This window comes from Sus scrofa, chromosome 10 (assembly GCF_054392235.1).
Source record: "Sus scrofa isolate SSC_HxYL_T2T_F1_AM1 chromosome 10, Sscrofa_HxYL_maternal_Yorkshire_Landrace_v2.0, whole genome shotgun sequence".
Lineage (NCBI taxonomy): Eukaryota > Metazoa > Chordata > Mammalia > Artiodactyla > Suidae > Sus > Sus scrofa.
Genome location: NC_139392.1, coordinates 67,975,954 through 67,996,680, shown reverse-complemented (window position 1 = coordinate 67,996,680; position 20,727 = coordinate 67,975,954). Strand labels below are relative to the sequence as shown.

The following is a 20,727-nucleotide window of genomic DNA, read 5'->3' as shown; positions in this document are numbered from 1 at the left end:
ATTGCTGGCATTAAAAACTACCATATCATAATGAGCTTATCTCTCTGGCTCTACATTTAAACAATTGTCTTGACGTTGGCCACCTTGTCTTGCAACCTTTTAAAATGATCCTAATTCTCTCAGTCATTTACCAAAAAAAATTCAAGAGTGAACTGTCTGGCATGTTTTCCCCAGCAATACACACAGCCAGTTCAACACAGCACCAGATTAAATAACAGATTGGATTTCGATTTTCTCAGCAGTAGCGACTGTGCTTAATTACTCATTGTGTTTAAAAGCTAAAACTGATTATTCCTCACTGGTCACCTGCCCTATAAAAACGGAAGTGTTTAAAATAAAAACATGTAATTACCTTCCTTCTGGAGAAGGCCTGAATGAGTCAGAATTGTTACAAAGCGAATTTCCACTAGGGAGCTCAGCAGATGAGGACATCAAATGCTCTCAGCTCTTTGGGCATTTGGCTCCTTCCTGTGAGTGTGTGTGCGCGTGCATGTGCGCGCAAGGGCCATTCATCAATTTCTTCACTGCACAACTAATCGCTGAACACCTGCTAAGTACCAATCATTGGGGCAGTATCTGCTTGGTTGTTTTGGCCACCCCGGGGCACATAGAGCTCCCGGGCCAGGGATCAAGATCCGAGCAACAGTCTCGACCTAAGCTGCAGTTGCGGCAATGCCAGATCCTTAACCCACTGTGCCAGGTCTGGGGATCCAACCCATGTCCTAGTACACCAATCCAATGTGCCACAGCGGGAGCTCCTGAAGCAGTAACTGTCAGAAGTCCTAAATATTAAACACACCAATATCAAATATAAGTGTGATATTATATGCTAAGCAACATGCTTCCGTTGCTTAGAAATAGCTGCCACTAGAGGTCCCATCGTGGCTCAGCAGAAATGAATCTGATTAGTATCCATGAGGACGCAGGTTTGATCCCTGGCCTCAGTGGGTTAAGGATCCGGTATTGCCATGAGCTGTGGTATAGGTCACAGACGTGGCTCGGATCTCTCTCATGTTGCTGTGGCTGTAGCTGTGGCCGGCAGCTACAGCTCAGACTCAAGCTCTAGCCTGGGAACCTCCATATGTGGTAGGTATGGCCCTAAAAAGCACACACACACACACACACAAAATCTGCCACTTGTACATATCTGACTTTTGGAATAACTAAGAGTTCCCTGTACTTCAAACAAATGTCCACACTGATTTCTTCAAGTTCCATCCATCAAGCTTAAGTCAAGGTGGGGGCCTTCCCTATACAACTTGCAACGACATCCCATCATAACCACCTACATGATATGCTTAGAAAAAAGATCAAGTTGAGTCTTGGTTTCAATCTTTATCAACTCAAGGTTCTTTCAACATACAGTTGGTACCTTGCCTCTTTGGGAAAACGGTGCTCCTGACTTTCAGACAAAACCAGGGAAACCTGCGCTGTAACTTCTGACATTCAGGCAATGATGACACAGATGTACATGGTGTTCCCCATCAAATCAAATCTACAATAAATTGATCTATAAGACAGATCTTAGATAAATAAAACCTCACAGAGCACACTTGTTTGTTTGGCATTAGGATTTACAGCACTGAGCTGATATATATATATTTTGTCTTTTTGCCATTTCTTGGGCCGCTCCCATGGCATATGGAGGTTCCCAGGCCAGGGGTCCAATCAGAGCTGTAGCCGCCGGCCTTCACCAGAGCCACAGCAACGCAGGATCCAAGCCGTGTCTGCAACCCACACCACAGCTCACGGCAACACCGGATCCTTAATCCACTGAGCAAGGCCAGGGATCGAACCCACAACCTCATGGTTCCTAGATGGATTCACTAACCACTGAGTCATGATGGGAACTCCAGCAATGAGTTGATATTTTTATATAAACTTCATGGCAGGTGATGGATTTCTCTCAAGAACAAGAGATGTTATTTTAAATTTCAAATAATACATGAGTAACATCTTAAAATGACACTGCAGAGGGCAGCCAGAGTGCATCCAAGTAATGCTATTTTTCTGCATGGTCTACAAAGGCGCCAGGGTGCTGGCTGGCCCGAGAGTCTTCTCTCATGTGCCGAGGTCCTCCTCAAGTGTGTGTGTGTGTGTGTACAGTGTGTGCCAGCATTCACTGTTTCCCACACTGCTGTCTACTTAAATCTGAGTTAGCTAGAGAAGAAGCAAATTCACATTAAGAAATTCTGTCCAGGACTTCCTGTTGTGGCTCAGTGGGTTACAAACCCAACTAGTATCCATGAGGATGTGGGTTTGATCTTGGCCTCGTTTCGTGGGTTAAGGATCTGGCATTGTGGTGAGCTGTGATGTAGGTTGCAGACGCGGCTCGGATCCTGCATGGCTGTGGCTACAGCGTAGACTGGCAGCTGCAGCTCCAGCTCAGATTAGACCCCTAACCTGGGAACTATACCATATACCATGGGTATGGGCCTAAAAATGGGACCAAAAAAAAAAAAGAAAAAAGAAATTCTGTCCCATTAGAGAACTATCGTCAACATCCTATGATAAACCATAACGGAAAAGAATATTTTCAATTTTTAAAAAATTTTTTAAATAATACTTGAAATTATTTTTAATTCTTTTTGAAAGAAGGTACATATGGGAGTTCCTGTCGTGGTTCAGTGGTTAACAAACCCAACTAGCAACCATGAGGACGCAGGTTCGATCCCTGGCCTTGCTAAGTGGGTTAAGGATCCGGCATTGCTGTGAGTTATGGTATAGGTCACATACACGGCTCAGATCTGGTGTTGCTGTGGCTGCGGTGTAGGCCAGCGGTTATAGCTCCGATTCAACCCCTAGCCTGGAAACCTCCATATACCACAGGAGTGGCCCTAAAAAGACAAAAGACAAAAATATAAAAGAAAAGAAAAGAAGGTACGTATGTGTAACTGAGTCACTTTGCTGTATAGCAGAAGTGAACACACCATTGACAATCAACTACACTTCCATTTAAAAAAAAAAAAAAGAAAGAAATTCTGATTAACTAAAACATCTCCAAAAAGCAGGTACAAGTAAACTCTTTCTGGAGATTTCTTGGAGCCATCCTCCTAGATGACCAGGACATAGGGTTTCCGACCCTCCAAGGGGTACAAGTGCTGCTGGTGGGATCCAGATTCCAATGCGGATGCAACTTTTCCCAAATCAGTGTCTATGTGGTTCTCCATCCAATGGAGGGGGAAAAAAATGGCCAAGACCCTCCAAACTGGACAGCAGATGAGGGTATCTGATGTATTTCACGTATTTATTTTACATTTGAGAATGGTATTTATTTATTATTTAATATTTAGGAACCGTACATTACTTATGTTTTTTCATTTTTTCAAATTTTATCGACGTCTGGTTGATATGCAATATTGTGATCATTTCTGCTGGACATCAAAGCGACTCAGTTACACATGGACGCACATCCATTCTCTTTCAGATTCTTTTCCCAAACAGACCAGCACAGAATACTGGGGAGTGTTCCCCCTGGGGACCTCAGATAGATTGACTGATTGATTGATTGATTTTTGCTTTTTTTTTTTTTAAAGAGCTGAACCCAGAGCATATGGAAGTTTCCAGGCTAGGGCTTAATTCACTGCTGCAGCTGCCAGCCTACACCACAGCCATAGCAACAAGGGATACCAGCCACATCTGGGAACTACACCACAGCTCACGACGACACGGGATCCTTAATCCACTGAGCAAGGCCAGGGATGGAACCTGCATCCTCATGGGTACTAGTCGGGTTTGTTACTGCTGAGCCACGATGGGAACTCGCTGGGACATCTGATTTAGAAGACTGATACCTACTTGAATATTGCACAATCTGGCCAAGACCTGCAAACATTTTCAAGTCAATGTCAAGGGCCGTATAGAGTTGGCCCCCTAACCTCCAACCCCATCGTGCTGTGACTGTGAGGCCTCCTACATGGAGACTTAAGACAGCCCCCAAGGGGCTCACACATGCGAGAGGGAAGGCAGATGTCCTCATGGGAGGCGGGTAAACCCAGCCCTCTTCAGGATGGGAGAACATGGAATGCACTTGCTTTTACAGAAAGTTCTAGAATAAGTGCCAAACCCAACAGCTGCACGCTGTTCAGATGAAGAGGCAAGACCTCGGAACATCATTCTTGGGGTGGGGGTGGGGTTTATGGTAGAGTCCGTCAAATTCAAGTTTTACTTTAAGTCCAGAAAGCCAGAGAAAGGAAAAACACTGTCTTTTCCGACAACAAGGGGCTGTTTGCGGCTCCGTGACAGAACCAGACCCTGCTGTGGAGAGGAGGCCCAGCCTCTGGCTACAGGATGCAAAGTCCAAGGCCAGTCAGACCCCAGCCCTCCGAGGCCCTGCTTCTCACACAGAGCCCCCCACCCTGGACCCTGTAACCAAACCCCTGCACAAACCCAGTGCCTCCCTGGCTCCAGGGTGATTACGCCGATGCACGGGTCCAGGCAGACCTGGGCCCTCTGCTGCCTGCCCCTCCCTTCAGGGTTACAGATGTGGCCTTTGAGCAAGGCTCTGTGTGGCCACCATGTGCTCCAAGGGTCCAGAAGCCTGTGGGGGAGGAGCGGGAAGGGGCAGCAAAAAGTGACACCTCGAGATTCAGGCTGAAGCTTCCCAGGATGACAAGGCTCTCGTTCCCCAGGGGAAGGAGAATTAAACAGCTCGAAATTAACGATCCTCTGAACTCCTTCCTCAGACGACTGGCGGAAGACACCACACACACAAACATCAGATATTTTTCTCGGTCACCCATGTTTAAGTTCTTTTCTATACGTTCTCAGCTTAGCAACAGACACAGAAGGGGAGGTTTCGGGGAAGAAATGTCTTCACGTGGGTTGTGGGTCACCGTCTGTGGGAGGAAAATGAAGGATCTGGGGTCACCTGTTGGGCTGTCAAAGTTTAACGACGGCTCTGCCAAAATGATTTTGGTCAGTGATGGCTAAGACTCTCCAGATGGAGGGCAAATGTTTACGATCGGGGTCAAGAGTGTTGACTCTCGGGCAGTGAGCTTGGAAAACAAAAGAGCTTTGAGTAAAGATGACGTGAGTGCAGCCAAAGCTGGTACTGAAGGCTCCTTGGAAGAGGCTCAAACTCACAGCCACGGCTCTCAAAGCCCACTGATGCATAGGCATCATCTTGAGTGTAGACAGAGAGGTCCATCTCGTCACGGCAACATCTATTTTTAAAGCCAGCGCGCGCGCACGCACACACACACACACACAATATGATATGGTTTCCCTTAGAAAATCAGAAGGGCCAAATAATGACCACATTTCTAATTTTAAGGCTGAGTTAACAAACACCAAAGCAGAAGCTGAGGTTCGATTTTCATGTTTTGCACCACTAAAATTAAACCAGAATGTCATGGACTTACTATCTCATTACCAGGGGCAAACAACATTCTAAAACATGGAAGCATATTATGGTTTGGTTCTTATTCAGACCTATTCCCCCAGACATGCATAATACCTCTAGAAACATAGACGACAGGAAAGGAAAGACCACCAGTTCACCCCAACAGGAAACAGAGCCTCTATCCACAAAATATCATGATGCCTACAAGTCAGATTCCACATTTCTGAATATTATACATACATTTTCTTTTTTGGCCATCCCATGGCATATGGGGTTCCTGAGCCAGGGATCAGATCCAAGCCACAGTTGTGACCTACACCACAGCTGCAGCAACACTGGATGCTTAAGCCACTGTGCGGGGCGGGGGGGATCAAATCTGCACTCAGGAGACGTCAGCGATCCCATTGCATCAGAGCGGGGACACCATGGAATACGATGATTTTTAAAAGACCACTTAGAGTCGTAACATGACCCAAGCTATCAGAGCTGTGAAAAGGGGGAGGGTATGTCTATATAAATAGACGTTGGATATACGTTTTAAAAAGTATCCCTGCATGCATTAAAAATCAGTAAAACTTACAGATATCCATGGCCGCGTTGCTATTGTCTTGATGGTTAAGATGAAGAAGAGGCAGTGAGTGAAAAGGAAATCAGGGAAAGCAGAGGTTAAAAGAGGAAAAGGGAAGAAGGAAGAAAGGGAGGGAGGGTGGGAGGGAAGGAGGAAGGAAGAGGAGAAGGGAGAAAAAGATCAGGAGCGAGGGAAGGAGCGAAGAGGAAGCAGGAAAGAGGAGGAAGAGGACAAAGCTGACTTTCCTTATATCATCCCTAAATATTCACTCACCCCTCAGACAAACCAAAGAAGGCCAGGAGGTGACTCCGGGAGTTGGTTATTTTAAAAACATCCATTCAGCAGAACAGCTCAGCTGAGTTGTTTCTGCTATGGAGTCACCCAATCCAATTAAACACTTGTATTCATCCACACTGCGGATGCAAGGGTTAAACCGGGGCAGTGAACAACTATCCTGCCCCTTCAGTCTGGGTATTCGTTAACAATACCTGGATGACTACATTCTTTTAAGAAACAGGTACATCTTGCTGCCCTTTTACTGTGAAATATCACCCTGGAGTGTATGGATTTTTAAACATTTTTTTATTAAAATATAATTGGTTTGGCATTCCCGTCATGGCGCGGCAGACATGAATCCAACTAGGAACCATGAGGTTGCAGGTTCGATCCCTGGCCTCACTCAGTGGGTTAAAGATCCGGCGTTGCCACGAGCTGCGGTGTAGGTGGCAGACGTGGCTCGGATCTGGTGTTGCTGTGGCTGTGGTGTAGGCTGGCAGCTGTAGCTCCAATTGGACCCCTAGCCTGGGAACCTCCAAACCTCCATATACTGCGGGTGTGGCCCTAAAAAGACAAAAAAATAATAAAAGATAAAAATATATAGTTGGTTTAGAGTGTCATGTCAATTTCTGCTGTACAGCAAAATGATCCAGTCATACACACACACACATATATATATCTACACATTCTTTTCCTCAGACTATCGTCCATCGTGTTCTACCCCAATAGATTGGCTAGAGTTCCCTACACTGTACAGCAAGACCTCATTGCTTATTGGATATTAGATGAAAAGAAATGCAGTGGAGACTCATCTGATGGCCCCAAGCTATACTCCACGTAAGGACACGGGTATTTTCTCTGAGCAGCTCAGATGGACCGGGGGCTGTGGGAGACTGAAAGGAGGACAGTTCACCCAGAGCAGCCCTTCCCAGTGAAGGCAGCCAGGTCCCCGAGTTGTGAAGCTGAGCAGGTGGTGGGAGGTGCCTACCAGGCTGAAGAGATCAGGATACAAAGGCAGGACGGGGAGTTCCTGTTGTGGCTCAGCGGTAATGACCCTGACTAATAGTATCCATGAGGACGCAGGTGCGATCCCTAGCCTTGCTCAGTGGGTTGAAGATCCGGCGTTGCCGTGAGCTGTGGTGTAGGTCGCAGACACAGCTCGGATCCTGCATTGCTGTGGCTACAGCTCCAAAGGAACCCCTAGCCTGGGAACTTTCATATGCCGCAGGGGAGCAGCCCTAAAAAGCAATGAGAAAAAAAAAAAAAAAAAAAAAAAAAAAAGACTGGGGCTGCCCCCACTTCCTCTGGACCCCCTCAGGGTCCCAATGCTAAGTTCTTCCTCCACTCCCGGGAGGAAAAACATTTCCGGGGAGCCAGGGAGGTGGGCTGAGGGTGGGGAGCGCGCAGCTTGCATGCTGTCACTCTTTTCCTGATACTTTCCTCCCGCTTGTTCCCCTTCCACCTTCTTCCTGCAGCTCCCTTTGAAAATATTTAAGACCTGCAAGCTGCTCGTAAGCTCTGGACGCTTCTGGAGAGAAGGATGGATAAGGATCCAAATGAATAAATTCCATCCCCACGGGAGGCTCCTGTGATGGGGGAAAGCACATCACATGAGGCTTACTCAGCCCACGGCGTCACAACATTCATCTAGTCACGGAATTTTAAAATATTCAACGCTTTCAATCAAAAATGTATGAAATAATAAAGCCAAAGGATTATGTGTGTGTGGCTGAAGTGAACATCTGGTGGAAATTAAGACCAGGAACGTAATTTGGAGAGCCATCTACCTTTTCATGCCTTGCTCCATTTTTTCCTTCTTCTTTCTTTCTTTTTTTTTTTTTTTTGAGCGGGGAGGGGCACGGGGGGGGGGTGGCATGCAGAAGTTCCCAGGCCAGAGATCGAACCTGGCCACAGCAGCTACCATGCTGGATCCTTAACCCACTGAGCCACCAGGAAACTCTCCCAAGTTTTTCTTCTAACCTCGTTCAAACCTACAGAGTCATGAGCTGCGAACGTAAGCGACAAGACACTTACAAACTAATGAGAGACATTCAAATGTCATTTGTCTTTGGGTTTCATCATAGCAAATGTTAAAGGAATAAATGAATTGCAGAATTAAATAAATGTAGCTGAATTCTGTCACCACTGTAGCACAGGGTAAGCTGAAATGTGCTGAAATAAAAAAATTTCATAAAATCTGTATACAAAAGCAGTACTTGAACTTTAAAGGTTATTTCATCTCAATTCTCAATTGATAACTGATTTCTCAATTTTTTTTTTTTTTTTTTTTTTTTTTTTTTGCTTTTTGGGCTACACCACGACTTACAAAGGTTCCCAGGCTAGGGGTCCAGTCGGAGCTACAACTACTGGCCTACACCACAGCCATAGCAACGTGGGATCCGAGCAGCATATATGACCTACACCACAGCTCGTGGCAATGCCAGATCTGTAACCCACTGAGCAAGGCCAAGGATCGAATCTGCATCCTCATGCATACTAGTCAGGTTTGTTAACCACTGAGCCACGAAGGGAACTCCTCAATTCAATATATTTTAAGCTACTCCTGAAAACCAAGTGCTTTCCTAGTTGGGTTTTGGCTGGAGTGAGTGGTTTCTTTGTTCTTGTTGAGTGTGTAACATGTGTACAACTACAACATGTGTATTTTATATTTTAGTTAAATGGGATAAAATCAGATGCAGTATTTTCAGAATGTGCAAAAAGACCAGGGCTTAACATATTTAAAATATTCAAAATCTTAAACATCTAAAGATACCAATACAATTCTTCTGTTCAGTGAGCATATATAGCTGAGCCTAAGATTTCTGCCTACTTTCCATACTTAGAACGTAATTGAAAATCCAGAAAGAAACAAGAAGCCTCTGTTTAGTCAAGTGAAGTGGTACAACCACTATGAAAAGCAGTATGAAGATTCCTCAAAAATTAAGAGTAGACTTACATATGGTCCAGCAATCCCACTTCTGGGTATTTATCCAAGAATATGACTTATAATATGTTAAGAATATAACACTAATTAGGAAAGACATACGCATGCCCCTGTCTATCATGGCATTATTCACAGCAGCCAAGTTGTGGAAATGACCTAAGTGCCCACCAATGGATGAATGAATGGAGAAAGAAAATGTGACACACACACACAGGAATACTACTCGGCCATTAAAAAAAAAATGAAATCTTGCCACATGTGACACACAGACAGATCTTGAAGATATCATACTTAGTGAAGTAAGTCATATGGAGAAAAATACATGGTATGATTTCACTGGTGTAGAATACAAAGAACAAACGATATAGAAAGGGAGCAAACCAAACAAATAGAAACCCATAGATACAAAGAACAGAGCAGTGGTTACCAGAATGGGGGAGTGAGGGAGGGTAGGATGGGGATGGGAATGGATGGACGCTCAATTTTTGGTGGTGAGCAATGCGGTAGGGGACACGGAAGTGGAAAGAGAATGTGGTACATCTGAAGCTTATAAAATATGATAATCCAACGTTACCTCAATAAAAAATAAATTAAAAAAAACAGTGCACAAATTGTAGGCACATTATTTATGAAAATCCTTTGGGTTAGAAACTCACTGTTCTTTTGTTCGTTTTTTACTTTTTAGGGCAACACTCATGGCATATGGAAGTTCCCAGGCTGGGGTCAAACAGAAGCTACACAGGATCCAAGCTACATCTGTGACCTACACCACAGCTCATGGCAATGCCAGATCCCTGATCCACTGAGCAAGGCCAGGGATCGAACCCGTGTCCTCATGGGTTCAATGAGGATTCATTTCCACTGAGCCACAAAGGGAACTCCAGAAACTCACTGTTCTTTTTCATGTTGAATACAAACCCTAACACAGGTAATTAGCCAGTAACAACTTCTAATTATAAAGAAGAAAGAAGCTCAAAAATCCAAATGACTATATCCTGTCTGGAATGGACAAGGCGTATAATTAATTCAACATAGAAAGAACACCACAAGAATTTTTATCTTAATGTGGCCTCTAAGAAGGTGGGCTTGTGCAGATAAGAGACAGAAAATGGTTTAGAGAATGAGGACACAGCAGTCTGGGGAAGCTCAGTGCTGAGGCTGGATCCATGCAACTCCAACTGAGATGGGATCCTTGTAGAAAGATGCTTAGAGTGTCAAACTCAGCAAGGTCAAAGCAGCCGGGAGATGGAGAAGGTCTCAGTTCCTGTCGTGGCACAGTGGTTAAGGAATCCGACTAGGAACCATGAGGTTGTAGGTGCAATCCCTGGCCTTGCTCAGTGGGTTAAGGATCCAGCATTGCCGTGAGCTGTAGTGTAGGTTGCAGACGTGGCTCGGATCCCTCGTTGCTGTGGCTCTGGCATAGGCCAGCGGCTACAGCTCCGATTAGACCCCTAGGCTGGGAATCTCCATATGCCGCAGGAGCAGCCCAAGAAATGGCAAAAAGACTAAAGAAAAAGAGAAGGTCTCCATGTGATAACGAGCTCCCACGGAGTGGGGGGTGTGGAGGAGCAAATGGGCAGTGAAAGAAACGAGGGAGAGCTTGAGGTCAAGAGGAGCTTTATTTAGGGTGCAGGAAACTTGAGTGTGTTTTCAACAGGAGGAGAAGGAGCCAGGAGAAAGGCAAAAATTGCAAAGAAGAGAAACAGCGACAACCGTGTAGGCGGAGCGTGGGAAGCAAAGGCATGAAAAGCACAGAGGAACAGAACCACCTCTTTCCTGGCAAGCCTCCTTCAAATCCCCATTCAACCTGGTTGCCGCCATCATTTCTTTTCTTTCTTTCTTTCTTTTTTTCTTTTTTTTTTTTTGGCTGCCCTAAGGCATATGGAAGTTCCCGGGCCAGGGATCAGATTCTGGCCACAGTTTCGACCTACACTGAAGCCACGGCAATGCTGGATCTTTGAATCCAAAGCACCAGGACAGCAATCAGACCCTCACCTCTGCAGTGACCTGAGCTGCTGCAGTCAGGTTCTTAACCCACTGTGCTACAGTGGGAACTCCCCATCTTGAGAACAGTTTAAAACAAAGTCGGTGCTCAGACCAGATGCATCATTATCACCGAGGGCTTGTTGTTGCCCCTCTACCCTCCCCCAGACCTAGCCAACCACAATCTGCCCATCATCTGCAGGACCGCGAGTGATGCCTATAAAGATTGAGACCCTCTGGTTTACAGTGGAGGTTATGAACAGAGGCACTGACGGGAGATAGGTCTGGGCTCAAAACCAGCTCTACCTTGACCCCGTGGTAGGTGCTCTCAGGCAAGCCTCCCTCAGCCTCAGTTTTTTCCTCTGTAGAATGGGGACCATCTAGTACTACCTCTCAGGGGGCCACTGCAAAACTTCAATGAGAGCATATAGGGTCAGAGCCTGGCACATAGACATGATGGATGGCATGTTATTTTTGTTCACCCTTTCCAGCTGATTTGGATAACAGCTTTGTCATGTCCATGTCTGAACCCTAGGGGTACGTGTTCACCAAGGACAGGGGACACACTTTCATCCCCTGCATCCTGCAACCAGTGTGCAATACTGAGGTGAAACACTCAACACACTGTGGGCTGCCGTGAACCAAGGGCTGGGTCACAGGGACATCGACATCTCATGGCAAATACGAAAGCTCTTTCTTCGACTCTATTTACACAAAAGCCGGTTAGAAATAGGTTATGATTTTGCCTGGGATTAAAGGATCAGCTTTCCAAAGAGAATAATCGCATTACGAGGTGAAACAAGCTCCTTGTTCAAAACCTCCCATATCAGGGCGTGTCTGTCAGAGAGTGAGACAGAGATCTCCTTGAACCTGCATCCAGGGGCTGCAACCCACCCCCGAGTGAGATGCTTTACCTAAGGGAGGAAGGTCAGCACTCGGGAAAAGTACCTAAGTCAGGTCACATCACCAGACGAGTTTCTTCATTTTCAGCCAGGTTCCAATAACGAAAAGGCTGACTTCATTGCACGTACCTTAATTTCCTGTGCTGGCAAAAGTACATATGTAGAAACCCCAACAGGCTTGTAACAGAGGGATCTTTCTGCTTGCATTGTTAGATACGGGGGGGAAAAAACCCAGAACTTATAACATGGCACATCCACTTCTGTGGTTGAGTAATATATTAACAACAGTGAAAGTACTCTGTGGAGCGCAGTTGGTTTTTGATAGGAAGAACCCACAGGTCATTTCAATACATTTAACTCATTCAACTCACATCTGGGTGGAATTCCCACTGTGGCTCAGTGGGTTAAGAATCCAGCTAGTATCCACGAGGACGAAGGTTTGACCCCTGGCCCTGCTCAGTGAGTTAAGGATCTGGCGTTGCCATGAGCTGTGGTGTAGGTTGCAGATGAGGCGCGGATCCCAAGTTGCTGTGGCTCTGGTGTAGGCTGGTGGCTACAGCTTTGATTAGACCCCTAGCCTGGGAACCTCCATATGCCATGGGTGTCGCCCTCAAAAGACAAAAAAAAAAAAAAAAAAGGCAGTAGCATAAAGACTATGAAAAGGGGAGACTGAGGAACTGGGCTTTACCCTTTAATCAATGGGGAATCTAGGCAAGGTTTGGCTTCTGATCCCGTCTTGGTTAGCAAAGTCATTCTGAGGATGGACTGGATGGTGGGGAACTTACAGCAAAAAGACCAATTAAGGGCAATGCAACCATCCAGGTAAGGGATGGGTGGGCTCAGGAAGAGGTGGCGGGCAAAAGCATCTTTTCAAAGACAGACTTAGCAGCCTTGATGACCTACAGGAAGAGGAATTGAGGGTGACAATGTGGCTTCTGGTTCAGAGTTTGTAAAACAATGATGCCTGGAATTTCAGGCAAGCTCCAGATCCTCATCTCAGGGAGGCCCCCTGAGATCAGTGGGTTAATACAAAACTGCAACAAGTCTCCTTAAAAGCCAGGTAGCCCTTCAGTGAGAATTCCTTTGTTTTCCAACAAGGAAGAGATGCCCCACGGTGCTCTAAACAGCCTGAGACTCTGAAGGCTGCTGCTCTCTCAATATTCTTGCCAAAGCCAATGGCCCGTTTCATTGGATATAATCTTTCTTCCTTCCTTCATCTCTTTCTTTCTCCTTCCTTTCTTCCTCTATTTCTTTCTCTCTCTCTTTCCTTCTTTCCTTTCATTTTTTTTTTTTCTTTTTAGGGCCACACCTATGGCATATGGAAGTTCCCAGACCAGCAGTCAAATCCAAACTGCAGCTACATCACAGCCACAGCAATGCTAGATATGAGACACAGCTTCGACCCATGCTTGCAGCAATGCCAGATCCCTAACCCACTGAGTGAGGCCTGGGATCGAACCTGCATCCTCATGCATACTAGTTGGGTCCTTAACCCGCTGAGCCACAATGGAAACTCCTGGATACAACTTCTGAACTATAAAATTTTAAATGACCTCAGGTGTCATTCGCTTTGAGTCGGAATTCAAAATCCTGCAGAGAAACAGTAGGTCTCTAAAGAACAAGCGAAGGTATCTGTGTTTGCTGAGTGAAACAAATAAGCTGGGGGCTTTGAATTTTGCTTTGAACGGTATGCTCGTGGCACTAGAGTCAGCACTTCCCTGCATTAGCATTGTCCCATTCCTGACACAAGGACCGTGAGGAGCAAACCGCCTCTCTCTGCGCATCTGGGTCACCTTCTCAGAGGAGTCAAGGATGATTACTCCTGGCAGGACACCCCACTGCTTGGCTTCCCAAGAGTTCTGAATTGGTGAGAAGAGGCAGCCCAAATAAAGCGAGTTCATTGCTGCTTCTGCTGGGATGGTGGGCGGGGATGGAGGGGGGATGGGGGTAGGATCATTTATATGCTGCTGTTTTTCTCAGGCAGGGGACACCACCAGCATAGTAACCAGGGCTTTACATATGGGACTGTCCCCCATTACAGGGAATCTGCAATTTTAGCCCCATCTCCCCCAGTGCCAGCGCTAGTAATTATGAAAACCAGAATCACCCCCAAGCCTTTCCAAACGTCCCTAGGGTGGTGGTATTCCATCTGGTTGCGAACCACAGCAGTCTTCGCCGATGAAGTTCATCTCTATAAATATTCTGTTTTTCGACCTGATAAAAATAATGACGGCCCCTACTGGTCCGTCCAGTTTCAGGATTAAAGAAATCACCTTGTTTTTCAACACAAGCAAATCACCAAGCTAAACTGCAAAGAGACCACAGCTATCTCTAGGGCTTTACGAAGTGAAGGCGGCATTATTTTCTTGGAGAATTAAAAAATGAAATACAGCCCCAAATCTAGAAATGAAAGGGGGATTTAAAAAAAACTGAACATCAGAAGTTCTATAAATCAAGTTTTAGAAAATCAGAGTACTAAGGTAAAGAAACATCCAAAGGAAGATCACACAAAAGGATCACAGATGATTTATATTTCCACGGGAATTAATAATTGGAGCGAAATAAAACTTGCCCTTCTGAACTCCGCCCCCCTACTTAGGATACAATTATTGAAATTCTTTGTATTGGGAGTATGCTTTTAATTCCAAGGCTTCAAGTGCCAGCATTTGGACAGGAGTGACTTCTAGATTCTACTGACCAAACTGTTAGTATCAACTTCTCTGTACCATAAACTAAGTTCTCTTGTTTTTAAGAAAAAAAAAAAAAAAAAAATCCAATCTTTCGAAAACCAAAAAACACGCCCAAGGGTACCTCCAGGAGTTATTGCAATAACTAGCATATACTGGCAGGAACATTCCAGTGCCTGAAAGCAAGAAATCCTTAGGAAGCATGCTCAGACAGATGGCACTTTAAAAAAAAAAAAAAAATACACACACAACTGTATTTAGATTTATAGGAAGGTTTTGCACTTACTTCAAATTTCTGTATACTCCTTGTTCCTCTAAGTTAAGGGGGGGGGGAATCACACCGTAATTCCTTATTTTTCTAATTAAAAATCAACAAAACAAAACACGTTCTAGCCTCTAATTCGGCTTTGGATGTCCTCAAGTTATGTTCTTGGTGTCTCCTTTCAAGGACTACTACTTTCAAATTCTAAACAAAAAGTAAAATATCCAAAGTTAGCCCAAGGAACACTGTACAAAACCAAATATCACAACTCAAACAAGGCAATTGTATCCATCAGTGGTGATGATTCAGAAAAGGATAAATTTAGCACGGTGCTTTCCAACGGCGTCCGGGTGCCAAGTGCGGTAAACAGGTGGAGGCTACATCCCAAAAGTTTCTCTGAAAAGCGATCTCCAAAATATTATCAACAAGTGTCTCCTTTTTGAAGTTGTCGGTCCCCTGGTGTCCCTGACGCTGAGTTTCCGAACTCTGGCCCTGGTGTGGCCATCCATTCCTGGGTAAATCCAAGTAAAACCTGAGGACACTTCAGCCTCTGAGGACGCCGTCAGAAGCAGTGGAGCCACCCCACAGGGGACGGGCCTTTTATGGCCTGAACTGGAGAGCCTTGATCCCAGCTCAACCAGAAATAGCTCTGGAAACTCAGAGGAGCCCATCAGCTGTTGCAACAGGCCCAGCCAGCAGCAACTTCAAGTGCAATGAGAACTGTTCACATTGTCTTTCAGCTTGTTTTGCAGAGAAACTGAAGATGCAACGGCCGTATCCTGAACAGGATACACAATAGAGAACGGAAAGGGCAAAATGTTTTCCTAACTCCCATCTTTGGGATATAAAAGAAAACGTAACCACTGATAGAGCTCAGATACTGACTGCTCCGAAAGGAGGGAACAAACATCTATACCTATAAACAGTAAGCTGTGAAGCCCATGTCTCTTCACTATTTACAAGCTGTAGAGACATTTGTGGGTTTCTTCCCTACTTGCCATAAGAAAATTTCCAAGAGAAAATGAGTCATTGGAAGAAAGAAGGGCGCTGGAAGTGATTTCTCTCAAACAACACAAACTTTTTGTCTCAAAAACCAAAGACCATGCTCTGAACAAATGGCTCTATCTTCACATGGATGTCAGGTTGCTCAACTCCCTCAAAACCCAGAAGAAATTTAACTCATGGGAAAAAAAAAAAAAAAAATCAAGTACAACCGCTTCTTAAAAGGCTAGTTATATTTTTTACATTTTCAAACTAATACTGCAACTCTGCTTACAAAAATACTTACAATTGTTGGTGTCCTTGTTGTTCTGAAGAATAACAATTTCTTAATGGTTCATGCTAACTTTGATCTAAAGCACAAAGCTGAGAACTCAGGGCTCAGGCAACAGCTCTGTGCTGCCTGAGAGGAGGCACCTAGCTGTCAGTTCTAGGAAGCCCAAAAGCTGCATAGGTCAGCAGAGGCCTCCCAAAGCAGGGTCTGAATTCCCATCATTAATTAACCTTGCAGGACAATGCCTCTTTCTAAACAGATAGTCTCATGGCCAGGTGAAAGATGGCCGATACCCTGGGCAGCCGTAATGATTAAACACCAGCCTCATGACTGTTGTGCACAAGGATTAAAGAAAACTGTTCCAAGCCAAATTTTTTACTCACCTCAAGAGGACAAACAAAACTTTATAGCATGACTCTCCCTACCTAATCTCCATCCCAGCCTTCATCTTATCTTCCCTTTGACCAGTTTTGCTTTTCACTCCTTTTATTTGACCTTGTTTTATAGAATTATATAAGGTGCTTTAAATTCCTCCTGGAACAGGCAGGGTTAAAAATAAAAACTTATGTGAAACAGTTGACTATCAGGATCCTTCTTTTAAGAAAAGATAGGAGGAAATGATGAATCACTGTTACAACAATGCAGTTTTTTTTTTTTCCCTAAAAAAAAAAAAAAAAAAAAAAGATTCACTCACACAAAATAAACACCTAACTTATGGATGTCTCTGAGGTTGTTGGTCCCTGCTTTCCTGCAGCAGCCAAGCTGGCCTAGCTTAATGCACTGGAGTCTAGTAGAATAATTCTTCTCAGCTGCCTCTTTTATACATGCTCTTTGTCTTTGTTCAAATTCCAGTTAATCCTACCTATTCAATCTGTTTAAATACTTTCCTCCTCTTTTTTTTTTTTTCTTTCTGTATCCTGAAATCTGGAAACTCTTTTCATACACACTTCTTTCCAAAAACATGACAGTAATCAGAAATAATATGCATGAGAGTAGATTTAAGGATATAGCCATGAAGAAAAATGAAACCTCATATATTATATATTAAAATAAGAACCAGACTGAGACCCCTCCAAGGTATGTGATAAGTAACTATTTCTCATTTGCTATTACTTAATACTAGTATTCTAACCATAAGGTAGTCTACCACTCTTTCCAGTGACTTCATTATATCAGCTTTCTTATGACTTTTAATCTGGCTTTTGTGGGCTAATCTAAAAACCATGACTATTTATGATACTGATCTTAAGAGAGACTACACTCATATTTCTTTCTTTTCCTTTTTTCTTACTACAGCTGCACCTGCAGCATATGAAGTCCCCAGGGTAGGGATCAAATCAGAGCTTCAGCTGCAGGCCTATGCAGCAGCCACACCAACACCAGATTCAAGCCACATCTGTGACCTAGGCTGTAGCTTGCAGCAATACCAGATGCTTAACCCACTGAGTGAGGCCAGGGATTGAAACCACATCCTCACAGACACTATGTCAAGTTCTTAACCCACTGAGTCACAATGGGAGCTCCTCTTCTAAAAAAAAAAAATACAATTCAGGATTTATTAAAAGTTAGGACTCCCTTGCTAGATTCATATTTCTGTGGTACCTATTTTATAACAACAATGAACATGGGGAAACTAAAATTATAACACAATGCTTTTTAACAATCATGATGATGAAAATATTTAGATATAAATGTAACTAAACATATACAGGATATGTATGCTGAAAATCATACAATGCTGATAAAAGATATTCAAGGAGACCTAAATAAACAAGAAGACAGTATGGACTGGAAGAATCAACATAATAAAGAGGTCAATTTACCCCCAAACGATCTTAGACAATGCAATTCCTCTCAACATGCCAGGAAGAATTTTGGTAGATAGAGACAAAATTATTCTAAAATTTATAGGCAGAGGGGCAGGGCCTAGATTAGCTAAAACAATCTTGAAATAGAAGAATAAAGTGAGAGTAATCCATCTATCCCATATTAGGGTTTACATTATAGCTACAACAATGGAATACAGAACCTTGAAATGGACCACACAAATACACCAAACCGATTTTTTTTTAAGGGCCATGCCCACGGCATATTGAAGTTCCCAGGCTAGGGGTCCAATCGGAGCTGCAACTGCCGACCTACACCACAGCTCACAGCAACACAGGATCCTTAACCCACTGAGCAGGGCCAGGGATCGAACCCAAGTCCTCCTAGATATTAGTTGGGTTTGTTACCACAGAGTTATGACGGAAACTCCTACCCAACTGATTTTTGACACAAGGTACTGTGTCAACAAAGGTGCTGAAAACAAATAGACATGCATAGAACAACAACAGAAATAAAACCTGAAACCCCCAAACCCTCCAAAATCCCCAAAGCCAAAAACCCGTTGGATCTAAACTTCACACCTTATACAAAAATTACCCAAAATGGATCATAAAGTGTAAAATGGAGTTCCCGCTATGGTGCAATGGGTTAAGAATCAGACTGCAGCAGCTTGGGTCACTGAAGAGGTGAGGGTTCGATCCCTGGCCTGGCACAGTGGATTAAGGATCTGGTGTTGCCAAAACTGTGGCAAAGGTGGCAGCTGTGGCTCAGATTTAATCGCTGAGCCAGGCACTTCCATATGCCACAGTGTGCCCATTAAAAAAAAAAAAAAAGTGTAAAATATAAAACTATGACACTTTTAGAAAAAATAAAATGTGAGAAAATTTTCAGGATTTAAACAGTTCTTAGACTCGATATCAAAAACATGACCCATGAAAGAGAAAAAAAAAATGACAAATTAGACTCATCAACATGTAAAACTTCTAAAAAATAAAAATAAAAAAATTAACAACAAAACAAACAAAATATAACACTTTGGCTTTTCAAAAGACCATGTTAAGGGGATAAGAAAACATGCTAGGGAGCAAGAGAAAATATTTGCAAGTTACGTGTCTGAGAAAGAACTCTTAAAATTCAACAGCAGGAGTTCCTGTTGTGGCTCAGTGGTTAATAAACCCGACTAGCGTCCATGAGGATGTGAGTTCCATCCCTGGCCTTGCTCAGTGGGTTAAGGATTCGGCATTGATGTGAGCTGTGGGGTAGGTCAAAGATACAGCTCAGATCCCAAGTTGCTGTGGTTGTGGTGTAGGCCGGCGGTTACAGCTCCAATTCAACCCCTAACCTGGGAACCTCCATATGCCTCGGGTACAGCCCTAAAAAGACAAAAGACAAAAAAAGGCAAATAGGCAAAAGACATGAATCGACTTTTCACCAAAAAAGTGAAAGACAGATGGCAAGGAAGCACATGAGAAGATGCTCGGCATCATGAGCCATTAGACAAATGCAAATGAAAACAGCAATAAGGTATCCTCATATACCTATTGGAATGGCAAAAATTAGTGACCACACCAAGCGCTGGCAAGGAGTTAACTGGCTCACAAGTGGCTGGTGGGAATATAAAACGGCAGAGCTACCCTGGGAAACACATTGGCAGTTTCTTCAAAAATGAAACATGCCAAAACAAACTACCCTTTGGCCAAGCAACTGCACTCCTGGACATTTAGCCCAGAAAAATGGAAACTTATTTTTATATGAAATCCTGAATACAGATCTTCATAGTGGCTTTATTTGCAATAGCCAACACCTGGAAACAACTCAGATATCTTCAAGGGATGACATAAACCAGCCATGGTGCACCCATCCCATGGAAGACCACTCAGCAATAACGTGACAATCTACTGATAAATGCAGCAGCCTGGAAGGATACCCAGGTCATCGTGCTGAGAGAAAGAATGACAGTCCCCAAAGTTGAGATGCGGTATGACTGCACTTATACAACACGCCCTGAAAGAGAACACTGCAGACATGGAAGACATATCAGAGGTTAGGGATGATGGAGGTGCGACGAGAAGGCAACAGGAGAGATCCTTGTTACAGAACACCTCTCTTGTTCTACTGACCGCATCAATGTCAACATCCTGGTGGTGATGCTGTTTTCTAGTTTTGCAAGATGTTATCATGGGGGGGTGGGGAAGACTAGCGTGAAAGGTACACAGGCTCTCTCTGCACTAATTCTTGCACCTGCATTTGAATCTATGATGACCTCAAAATTAAAAGTTTAATCACTGAAAAAAAAAATCTACTTCAAATGAAACTTCCAAATGAAACACCCCCCCCCACTTTTCTTTTTTGGCTTTTTAAGGCCACACCCACCTTAAATTTTGAAGCTATCAGGCTAGGGGTCGCATCAGAGCTATAGCTGCCAGCCTAAGCCACAGCCACAACACAAGGTCTAAGCCACACTTGTGACCTACACCTCAGCTCACTGCAACGTTGGATCCTTAACCCACTGAGTGAAGCCAAGGATCAAATCCACATCCTCATGGAGCCACAACAGAAAACCCCGAAAGCCACCCTAAGAAATTCAAATCGGAAATGTGTCTTTTTCCCTACAAGGAGGGAAGTCATGGCTGCAAAGTAAAAAAGTTGATACAGGATAAG

General features: G+C 44.1%; 1 protein-coding gene across 50 annotated transcripts in view; it reads right to left on the bottom strand.

The window, feature by feature from the left end:
• The window catches only part of SVIL (supervillin), a 285,309-nt gene that overhangs the window by 165,113 nt on the left and 99,469 nt on the right, over positions 1-20,727 (bottom strand). For 14 of the 50 annotated variants that reach the window (XM_021064764.2, XM_021064765.2, XM_021064768.2 and 11 more), the window contains exon 1: positions 14,991-15,539. The exons of the other annotated variants lie outside the window; for them this stretch is intronic. The gene's annotated coding sequence lies outside the window, so the exon portion shown is untranslated. Of the gene's footprint in view, positions 1-14,990; positions 15,540-20,727 lie in introns of those variants that run through there. 50 annotated transcript variants of the gene reach the window in all.